Source organism: Nilaparvata lugens, chromosome 5, assembly GCF_014356525.2.
Source record: "Nilaparvata lugens isolate BPH chromosome 5, ASM1435652v1, whole genome shotgun sequence".
Lineage (NCBI taxonomy): Eukaryota > Metazoa > Arthropoda > Insecta > Hemiptera > Delphacidae > Nilaparvata > Nilaparvata lugens.
Genome location: NC_052508.1, coordinates 42840755 through 42852918, shown reverse-complemented (window position 1 = coordinate 42852918; position 12164 = coordinate 42840755). Strand labels below are relative to the sequence as shown.

The 12164-nt window shown below is 31.6% G+C and overlaps 1 long non-coding RNA gene across 1 annotated transcript; it reads left to right on the top strand.

Annotated features, from left to right (window-relative positions):
- The first annotated feature begins 8678 nt into the window (after positions 1 to 8678).
- LOC120351370 lies at positions 8679 to 10111 on the top strand. Its single transcript, XR_005571348.1, has 2 exons — positions 8679 to 9218; positions 9882 to 10111. It is a non-coding gene; the product is annotated as an uncharacterized LOC120351370 (long non-coding RNA).
- The last annotated feature ends 2053 nt before the right edge of the window (positions 10112 to 12164 follow it).

The window sequence follows — 12164 nt, the reverse complement described above, 5'->3', positions numbered from 1 at the left end:
TTGAATCAATTCTTTCATGATACTGTGACTGTTCTTCTGAATTCAAAGTTGTGAATGTGAACATGGATGGCAATTACCTCCAGGTAATGCAGTAGTGTTGAAGTTTGAGATACAGAGTCAGCAATAAGCATGGCATTGCTATTGGCGTATGCTTTGGTGTCTGCTTTGGCATCGGCGTTGATATTGGCATTGGCGCAGGCATTGGCATTGGCGCAGATTTTGGCATTGGCGTAGCTATTGGCATTGGCGTAGCTATTGACATCAGCACAGGCATTGGCGTTGATTTTGGTGTTGGCATCAGCATTGGCGCAGGCATTGGCGTAGCTATTGGCATTGATTTTTGTTGTTGGCATTGGCATTGGCGCAGATTTTGGCATTGGCGTAGCTATTGGCATTGGCGCAGGCATCGGCATTGATTTTTGTTGTTGGCATCAGCATTGGCGCAGATTTTGGCATCAGCATTGGCGCAGATATTGGCTTTGATTTTTGTTGTTGGCATCAGCATTGGTGCAGATTTTGGCATCAGCATTGGCGCAGATATTGGCTTCGGCGCAGGCATCGGCGTAGATATTGGCGTTGACATCAGCACAGGCATCGGCGTAGATTTTGGCGTAGTTATTGGTGTTGATATTGGTGTTGACATTGGCGTAGTTATTGGTGTAGGCCGCAGCGTAGATTTAGGCGTAGATATTGGCGTAGTTATGTCACACTAGTTTGAAAATCACCCAAATGTTCTTAACACTCTTCATGGCGTTCACTTGTTACTGATTTCGAGATTCACATGATAACTATTTCAATATTAATGTCTGTGCTGTACCTGTTATCTTAAAATGCTTATAAACTAAGAAGAAAAACTTGATTAGGCTATCAATACAATCTAATACACATGAAAATTATTTTTAAGTATTTATGAAATTGAAATTTGTTAACATCTTATTATACAGTCAGCAATACATAAATTGTGAAATATGGACATATCAATGATAAATTTAAAAAAAAATCATTCATTTTCATCTATTCACTGTTCAAATATCAAATTTTAATCCATTCTTCAAAATAGAAATATAATTTCATAACACCCTGTATCATTATCAAAATTGTAAAAAAACATCAGATTATCACAACAAAATTAATTTCAATACATATTTCAATAATTTCAGACAATTGGTCTTCTATTCACAATCATTTCATAATATATCTGCATTTCATTATCATTTAATATAACATTTCATTTATAGCATTTATAGCAAGTTCATTTCACATTTATGATTTATCATTCAGGTTTCAAAATTATTTAGTTTTAATTTTGTTCAAAAATTGTATAAAAAGCAAATTATTTAATATTGTTAATCATCGTTTGTTGGATACTATAGTTTATTTCGACTCTTCAATGTTCTAAACACAAACTACATTTCATGACAAAACTTTACTATCAAACATTAAACAAGAAACCATTCAAAACATCAATAATATTTTGCTTCAAAGGCAAATAATATTCATAATTAATCATCATTTTGCATCTATGGCAATCAACATAAGTAATCAACACAAAAAATATTATCTCATTACTGCCTCTCTAAGTCATAACCTCTGTTATTCCTTCTTTAGGCAATAATGGGTTTCCATCTCAAAAAACAATCACATACCAGCAAAATTCTAATCAACAAACCCCACTAAAAATTCTACATACTCTCCAGCATCCATTTCAAACGATAATCAATCATATCAAAATTTATAGAACAAACAGTTTTAAAATTTGAAAAAAAAAATCAATCACAAAAACTTATTTCAAATAATAATATAACAAAACGTTTTAAATTGAACCATTTATTTTTTAAAATAATTTAAAATTTAAAGACTGTATAATAAGTACAAACATTTCAAGATTATAATACAAAAATGATCAAGATGAATAATGGGTAAATAAGTTCCCTAAAAAATACAAACAAGAGAAAAAGAAAACTGGGTAAATAAATTCCCTAAAACAACACACACAAAATTGATACACTTCACATAAGTGATACATGATGAAAAAATATACCACAAGCAAACAATTATTTACATTACAATGGATAGATTTTGGAAAAGTTAAGTTTTATCAACAATTCAAAGATTAGGAAAATAAGCTACTATTTTAACTTCCAAAATTATTTCAGAAAAATACAAATTTAAATGACTATGGACAAGATTGGTTAAGATATGCTTCATAGAAGAAATTTACTGAATATTACATAAAGACAGGAAAGAATCGAAAATTGAAAAGATTAAGGGCCAAGAAAAATAGGCTACAGGAAAGAAAAGAGACACAATTATGGACTCTTACCATACACTGTGTAGCGATTATGCTATTCTGAATCCCGGCATAACACAGGATTCCTAATCATTGTGTGTTGGGGAATACCCTTTCATCATGTGATTCATTGTCATCATCTTGTAAGTAAGCAACTTGAAACAACCTTTGAATACTAACACATCAATGGAGACTTTGCGTTTTGTTTTCTTCAAGAACATAGTTTTATTCATGGGTTCATTTGCTTCAACAAAGCCATTTTGCTTGCAAAAGTTGGTCATGTTCACTTGAGAATGCATAGCATACACCTTTTCAATTCTCAGTTGAAAGTTGAACTCATCAACTTGACTCAAAGCAACATTCATTTTGTTTACATTGTTCCTAACCTCCACAGAAACCTGTCTCATGTAATCATTCACTTTGTTCATAGTTTTCCTAACCTCCAATGTAGCAATATTACTTTCATGATAGTTGACTTTCAGTGAAGACAACTCCCTACCTACTTCTTTACTCAATTCTACTGTCTCACTATGGTTGACTTTTTCAACAACAGTAACTAGGCCTACATTGTCAGAAACTTGAATGAGTTGATCTTGTAACTTAACACTACTATCATCCTGCTTTAATTTGTTTTCATCTTCATGACTATCTTTCAATGTTTCATTTGCATTTTTCAATAGAAGGTTTATACTAACCTGCTCTAGTCTAATGCTAGTACATTCTTGCTTCATATCATCAAACCTAGCATTTTGATTTTTAAACATTTGGTCTAACTTAGCATTTTGCTTATCAAATTTAGCATTTTGCTCATCAAATCTAGCATTTAGCTTATCAAACCTTTGTGTTAAGAATGCTATAAGATTCAGATCATTTTTAATGTTTGCCATTTTGTAATATGCACTGATTCATTAAAACTTGATCTCTCTTGAACCGACTTCCCACTCAGCAACAAACCATTCATAACCTATCAAGATATCTATCCACTAATAATTTCTATAACCAGGGATTTCATGGTGTACCATTTGGGACATATTTATTTTGTAATTCGGTCCCACCACAGGGGTAACATTTGCCGTGCTACCAATTTTTCCTTAAACGGTTGGAATAGCATTTAACACCTATCAACCTAAGGATAGTTGTCGGCTCCAATAAAATAGATTCTTGATAAACTGTGAACGGATCTATTGTCTATGAATGAGAAATCCAGTTTTCAGAGCAAATTAACTTATAATCTTCAGATGAAAATACACAAATACACAAGGAGAATATCTCTTAAGCCTAATTATTTCAGAGTTATTACGAACTAAAATACTTATCTAGTTTACAGTTGAAACACAGTGGCTATTGGCTTGACTACACTAATAGCTAATTATGAACAAAACAGAACGTAAAAATTTATATTAAACTCAATTTAAAACATTAATAAACGAAAATGATTTAGAGCAAAACTCCACGAAAACACTTGTAGCCAGCCATTTTTCTAGAGAAAGCTCAACAGGAAAAGACATAAGTTGCAAGTCACGAAGCCAACGCCTCGTTCAGTATCGATTTTTACAGACACGTCACCAAAAAATTATAACTTATAAGTTTAGAATTCACATTCTACATCTGTTCTCAATAAAACTTTATTTTAAAATGTTATTTTAAATTTTTATACATATTCTATTTAAATAAACTGTTTATCTAGTAATTTGTTAACCCTGCCTCGGTGACACCATGGAACAATGCAACAAACATTTACGATAATAAATTCTCCGTCAAAAAATTTGTCCGTCTATTGATAACTCTGACATTACTATAAAGTTCCATAGATCTCGAATTGAAGATTCGATTCAAATGTGAGAAGAAAAATGTAATATTACAATACTTATAGTATGAATTCATATTCATATGCATACTTTTCAATGTATGATTCATTTTCATTAAATTCATTATTATTGAATCATGAAGAGTTGATTTTCCCTTTCACAAATAAATAAAGAATGAGAGTTCTACAATAAGTACCAATTGAGAATTTCTCTTACAAATAATTAAATTAGAAATATGTGTTTCAGAATACGAGATCAAGTATTCAATACAATTATTGAGAATTCCTCACACGCAATCCATGCTTTAATATAATATTCGCCCTTATATTTTTTGTTATAGTTTTCAATTAGAAAGATTCAACCAGAAAACTATTTCCTCATCAAGTATGTGAAAGCCATAATTTTCCTGAAAAAAGAGTTCCTCCTAAGGGATTAGGCAAGAAGTTCTATTGATTCTACATATGATATACAGTACACAGACAAGATAAAGGATTGTGAAAGAAATAATAGTACAATCAATGTTTCATGTTCTTAATACCTTATTCAATGATCGATTTATCGAATTCATTAGCATTGAGTAATTGAATTACAAAAGAGCCAGGAAAAGCATGTTAATTTTCAATAAGAGAGCAACAGGTATTCGATGTAGGCTCTTACAAAATCAATCATTCTGAAAGATCCAGTCGTCCAAGAGTATTGAATTTCTAAAAAAAATTAAAGATAAATATTGTATGAGTCGTAGGAGATGTCGATGGGACTTGAAAGTTATTTACTTTTTGAGAAAAAGACTTACAAAGCTGCTAAATTTAACATTGGAAATATAGGAAGAATAGATATTTAGAGTACCAATGATGTCACACTGATCATCCGACTCTGATCATTAAAAGATCGAGATGCACGTGGCCAGTACATTGTATTCCAAGTAACTTGGTGTTATCTACAGCTTCCACTTTTATAGAGAGATAAAATGAATGCATATTGTTTGAACTTGCCGGTTCAAGTTCAACTACCCAATAGCGTTGTTACGCGGGAAAAGTTATCCAATTCAGTTCCTTGGCGGGCGACAGCTGAACGAAGCGCGACTTTTGAAAATTTCTGCCTAGCGTCACAACTCTCATAATAATTATGTTTTTTCGGCTTAGGAAGGTGAAGGAGTCATGGGAAAATTCTACAAAAAGTCGTGAACGTTTTTTCATATATTTGAGATTCTTCTAAATTTTCAAATCAATCTGTCCAAATTTAACAAAGTTATAAGCATTTTCAAATGTGATGCTGGTTAAGAATAAAAATAGAGTAATATCCGTATTCCCTACCAGACATTCAGCTGAACTTTGAGTTCTCATTTTATTCTATGGAAAATGAATGCATTTTTAGCATTTCTGAGCTTGGAATCATATTTTTCAAATGTTTCTTCATATCTTTATCCAATCAGGTACAATTTAGATAATATACAGTGATGCAGTAATTAAGATTTCTATTACATAAATACATACATTACATATATAAATTAATAAATATATACATTATATAAATTACATACTTGAGTATATTCTTACCATTGAACGGACCAACACGAATTGTAGAGATTTAAACAAAAGATCCACCTTGTGTTAAGGAATGAACCTACACTTCTATGGATGAATACTTCGTATACAAATCAATTAATATCAGATAATTTGATAATATTCTAGAGATTGGAGTTAGACTCACTAATATTCTATAAGGAATAATTGTCATACATGGAAGATGTTGGAGTACATTTCTCATTATATTGTAAATGTAATAACAGTTTGTAGCATTCGATGTTTTAATGATTCCAGTAGTCCTTCATTATTGTACTTTCTTGTGTATGTCACTGCAATAAACTGAATTTATTGATACACGAAATAATTCTAAAATCAATATAACAATAGGCAGTGTTCGGTAAAGATGGTATTGTGATTAAAATTCATTCAAAGACCTGGCATGCTGCCCAAAAGTCTTCATTCAGTTTTAACAATCAAAACCTTGATATTATTCCAGCAAATAAGTATGAATTCCACGGCCATTCCCCAATTTTATTCAGATGTTCATACCTTAAGATTAGTGTGGTTAATTTCTGATGACAAAGTCGAAAACATTTTTTTTAATTTCCAATAATTGATAGATACCCAAAAGTCAAATTCTTTTATATTAACAGCCCATTTTTTATATTCTCAAGAGAAGGGATGTTTAAAACCTTTATGGTCGCTCACACCATTAGCATCCACCGACCTTGCCACCCACTGAAGCTTGCAGCTCCTGAACACATGCCTTGTATCCCCAAAAATTCCCTAATGTAATGCTTTTTGTCTGTCATCTTGAACTTGAAAAATTTCATTTCGTGAAAACTGTACTTGTTCTATAGTTGTTATTGTCTCTCTAAGGGCCATTTGCACAGTGACAGTTTAAACGAGAATTCCATCTTAAACTGGATTAAATCCATATCAAGTCTCGTTTGTTATAATGTGTTACATTTTGAGTTTAAGCCACCAGCTGATTAAATTCAGTTTAAGCTTTGACTGTGCAAATGGCTCTTAATTCGGTAATTCCCTTTCAACTGATACAGCTCATTGGGGTTTTCAGGGTAATCTCCTAGATTTCTACATTTATTGAGCATGCTTGACTTATTATGCAACCTCAAATAAATAAATAAATAAATCAACTCTATTAATCAACTTTAAATGCATAAAAAAACGGTGCTTGTACAATTTTTTTCCTTTACATATTCTGACAACATGAAAATCTTAGTTTATTGACAATGCTCTACACAAAATGTTTTGAGTTATGTGCAATACAAGTTCACGGAGCCGGTCGCTGGTTGATTCAAACAAATCTCGAATCATTATTACAAAGACGAAGTATGGCAACGTTTGATGGACCTTCATGAGGAGTGAAATTTATTTACTATATGAGAATTGGCAACACAGCTCAGTGGACCAAACATAGGAGCACATTTCACGCAGCAATTATAATATTGAAGGACCTTCTTGAGGAATAAAATTTGCATGCAACTCTAATGTTGGCGCCAAATCACTCAAGACCCAACATAGGAGTAGATTTTATATAGCAGAATTATATAAGCACTTTGGAGGTTAGAAAGGACCATCATGAGGTGAATAACTTTACAAGGATCTAGATTAATTATGGATGAATATATCATAAATTGAGTGGAATATAACCATTCAGCAAGTCAAGTTCTTCAGGTATAACATAATAGTTTCATTTTGTGACTATCTGATCAAATTTAAAATGGGGGGTCCCGGGGAACTACATAAGAGTTGAAATTTTACTGGACCTACAACAGGCACAAAAACGTAAATATATATATATATATATATATATATATATGTATATATATATATATAGTCATAATCCAGCCCACGTTGAAGCGTCATGTGTCAAAATCCTGCTCCATGGGGGGACACAAAAATATATAATTATTGATTTTGAGTCATGAGATAATAGACCAAGATTATGATTTTTCAACCAGGAGTACGATTTCTTAGTATTGAAGGACACACCTTGTGCCAGTATATATTGTAGCCTATTTCACTCCGTGGAGGGGCATGAATATACGATAAAAAGATAATTAATAATTAAAAAGATTGAATAAAAGAAGATAATTGAACAGTTACGGTATTTGAGGTTATAATTTAGCAGTATGTAGTTGTAGGTTAGGTTGACTAACCTTCGTTTGGCTGGGAAATTGGTATCATTAAATTCAGAGTGTCTAAGTAGAATGACTGGTGTACAGATGAAACAGATTGAAAAAATTAATTTGCTCAATAGAGGGTTTTGCGGACTACAAAGGTAGGCAAAGTATGGGCCGTAAATTTCTAACTTAGCGCTATAGGTGATTATGTAGTGAGATAGAATTGAATCCAATTCGATAATAAAATGCAGTTCAATCTGAATCTGCCAAATATGATCAATGCTGTCACTAGGATCAGACAGAGATGGTAATTTTGGAGTGAGCTTCTTCTCCAAATAATGACCAATGTATTTAGAATCCAATAATTGTGCTATAGTTGGAAAAGATATTAGACCGCATAAAACAACAGACAGAATAGCAAATCCATGCGAACCAGGTCTCTGATAAATACTATGGGTTATATGATGGCAAAATGCTGAACTGAAATAGTAAATATTTCGAGTACCGAGTTTAATTTTAATGTTCTCTATACAATCTATTACCTCTCCTTGTGACGTTGACAGGATGAGAATACAGGATTCACTCCACCTCGGTGTGGTAGGCTAGTGGCAGTCGATTTTTTATTTGATTCTGCGGGATATTCCCAATAAAGTGATTTATTATTTGATAAGAATATCGACTACCATTTACCACCAGGAGAAATAATAGTCTAATAATAGATACTATACTTGATGATGTCTGACTATTGCGAAACAGCACGTGTCCTGCACGATCAATATGTGTCAGTCGAGAAAGAACGAATTTGGAGGTGTAATGAAGTAAACCCAGTTCAATGAAACGATAATATGGCTATATTCTGAAAGATATTCTTTTACAGCAAAATATTGAATAAATTAATGAACAGATTTTACAAATTATGATTTCTAACTGATACAGAATGAATATTGAGTGATAGCATATTTGAATCTTCAAATTATAGATACTATGTGAAAATTTGGTATTCTTTGATTGAACAAAATGGAATGGATAATAGCCCTTGGAAGGGTCATAAACTGCACTAGTTAAATAGGCAAAATAAGTTAATACAAAATTATAATTCAGAAAATAGAATAAATGAATAGTTAAAATTATTATCAGGGTGGGGTTTCTCCCAAGGAAAATAGACCTTTTGGCTAAGTACAGTGTGGATATTTAAATTTATTTAATACAATAAAAATCATTTATGATAACTTTATACCCTTAACCCTTAACTGGTATGGTCGGGTCAAAACTGACCCAGCCGACTACACTTTCTTATCTTTTGCAGGAATAATCCTGTCGATCGCCCTCTCCCCCCTTGTATTCTCCTACTTCCGCCACCACTACAAATTGCCAGTATGCTCTAACTGCTCATGCGTGTAGTTTGCGATTTATTAGCGTTTTGGGTCAGTTTTGACCCAGCCATACCGTGAGTAGTGAATTCGGTTTTTCAATTTCTGGGTCACGTTTGACCCAACCATACTTTCAATAGTTATTCTTACAGATAATAACACAAAGGTCAACTAAATTCAATCACCGTAATTACCATAATATATTACTTATTACTTAATCAATTACTTACTTACTTATATATCACATAATGATATAATAACCTCATAATCACCATATATTGGGATTTTGTTGCATTGGTTCCATCAAATGATGTAATTTTATACCAATTAAATTTGATTGGCTTTTGTGTAATTGGCTTTTTGTGTAATTATTATTATTATTATTGATAATATTATTACTTCTTTCATGAAGGTAAATTATTTTTGGGCCCTAATACAATTCTACAGAAAGATAAGTTCAGAAACAAAAATAATCGTTGGCTGGGTCACATTTGACCCAGCCATACCATTAAAGGGGATTCAATCTGTGAATCTATAAAAAATGTGTAAAAGATTTTTATAAAAAATAATGTAACACAAAAAGAGAACATCAGGGATATTATATTCAATAAAAAAACTGGGATTTACACAAGTAGAGAGAACATTTCCATACAAAATGTAAGATTTTTTGAAAATTTTCAGTACATAACTTTTACCTATGTCAGTTTTTTTGTGAACTGATAAAAACTATGTTATTACAGGTTTTTTTGGAGATGGACTCATACTCTATGACATAAAAGCACAGAAGAGACTTTTGTTCAACAGGATGTATTTTTTTTATTTTTTCAAAAATAGTATTGCACATTCTTGACATGCTTCAGATTTTTTCAACATAAATATTTTTTAAACTGTAATTTCATATTGTAAATGGTCTTGGAACAACAAGTAGACTATGTTCTTATTTGATTTTAAATATAAATACTTAATTATACATCTAAGAGTATTTCTTTATTTTTTTAAATTTGGGGTCATTTTTGACCCAACCATACCTTGAGTGTGACCCCAAAGACACCATACCAGTTGAGGGTTAAACCTATAGTCATGACTTTTCTCAAATTGACGAATTTATACACTGTATAATTTTCGTAGATTAATGGGGATCCCCTTTTATATATTCAAATAACTTACATAGACTTTTGTTTTTGAAGTATATTCAGCCGTAGAATATATCATTCTGGCTGGATCCTTCCGCGTGGCGAAAAACGTTGAACAGACCTCACTATTATAATTTCAGGGTTTGTTTAAATGAAATTGAAAAAATTAGTATCACGGATTATTCTAGGAACTTTAGAACAACATTTTTAAAACAGAAAGACAAAGATTGAATTACATTAAAACAGAAATTAAAGCTTTTGAACAATTAAGTATATGGACTAGGTCTGTATCCCACTGGTGATTCCTGCAGAATGGCCTCGAGTCTCCTTCTTCTAATTTCCACTTGAGTTTCTTCCTCAAATTTGATCTCGCCAAATTTACATACTAATTCAGGATTGGTCAGATTCTGTGACATAACCAATACGCTGAATGGGTGGTGTCAATGTGTCCAACTTTAAAGCTTTTAAATGGGGCAAAATTCCTGATTGTAGGTTGTTCTAAATTATCATTTAGTTCCATATAATTATAAGAATGTACGAATAAATAATAAAAATTCATCTATGGTGATATGCATTTGTTAAATAGCTTCAAAGGGTAGCTAAAGATTTTGTAGAACATAGACATGCATTCATAACATAGAGTAGACATATAAGAATATATGTGCTTGTAATAATAATGGACATAATAATAATTAAATATCTGTTTTTTGTTTATAATGGTTTTTTATATGTTAGAATATCGACCCTCAATCATCATATAATGGCTAAGCTAATTTATCTTCATATTTCTAACAAATACATCTGCATGACAGTTCATTATATAAATATTCAGGCCCATTCGGCATACAAATTAAAATATAAAAATGAAAAGATTGATATTATATAATTTTTACGATCGATCATAGTCGAACTGCCTTCTCAATTGGCTACTTGTTGACAAGTAAGCTTTGGTCTGTTTTGGGGTTATGTTTTTGTTCAAATCTAACCTTTAAATATTGTATTACTGATCAAATTAATAAACATACAAACATTTATGGTTTTTTCCATTGACAAATTTTTGAAAGGTATATAATTACTGATTTATTTGTTTTATACTCTTTAGGTTAGATAACTGTCGTTTATCTACCTCAGATAAGATTGTAGTGCTTTTCGGTGATGGAATTTATTTTGTTCTTATAACGGCCTATGAATAAATCAATTTATAGTTTGAGGGCTGTACAATCTTTTGATACATCACAATATATATATTAAATGTTCAATAAACATGAAAAATAAATTCCAATCAAGTTCAATTCTACAATTCTTTTCTCCAATTTCAGTCTAATTCTTTTTTGATTTCTAATTTCAAATCTCCTCTTTTCTATCAATTCATAAGCTACACCTCTCCTCATTCATAACTCACTCAAATCTTCAATATCCCGTTTGTAACCGCCACCTAAATACCCCATAATGCCTCCTGAATCTGTACCCTTTTTCTCACCATCTGTCTGCACCGCATAATCTGTGGTTTCTGCTGCTACAATTGAGGCTCCGTGTGTACTCTGTGGTCACACAACCGTTGGATTCAAAACTGCAGTTGGGAACTCGGTTGAGAAAGGAGACACAGTCTCCAAAAATTTCCCCCATCTCTAATGTAAGTTTTTAAGTGTTTTCAATCTATTTATATTGTGTCTCCTGTTTTAATTTATATTACAAACTTTAAAGTGTCTTCTGTTATGTGCTATATATATATATATATATATATATATATATATATATATATATATATATATTATATATATATATAATGAAAACTCATACAATTTACAGCTTGATTGAACAATCGCTAGCCGGAAAAATTCAATAATAACATTTTTATTCAGTCAAACACAAATCTTACAAATGCGTAGA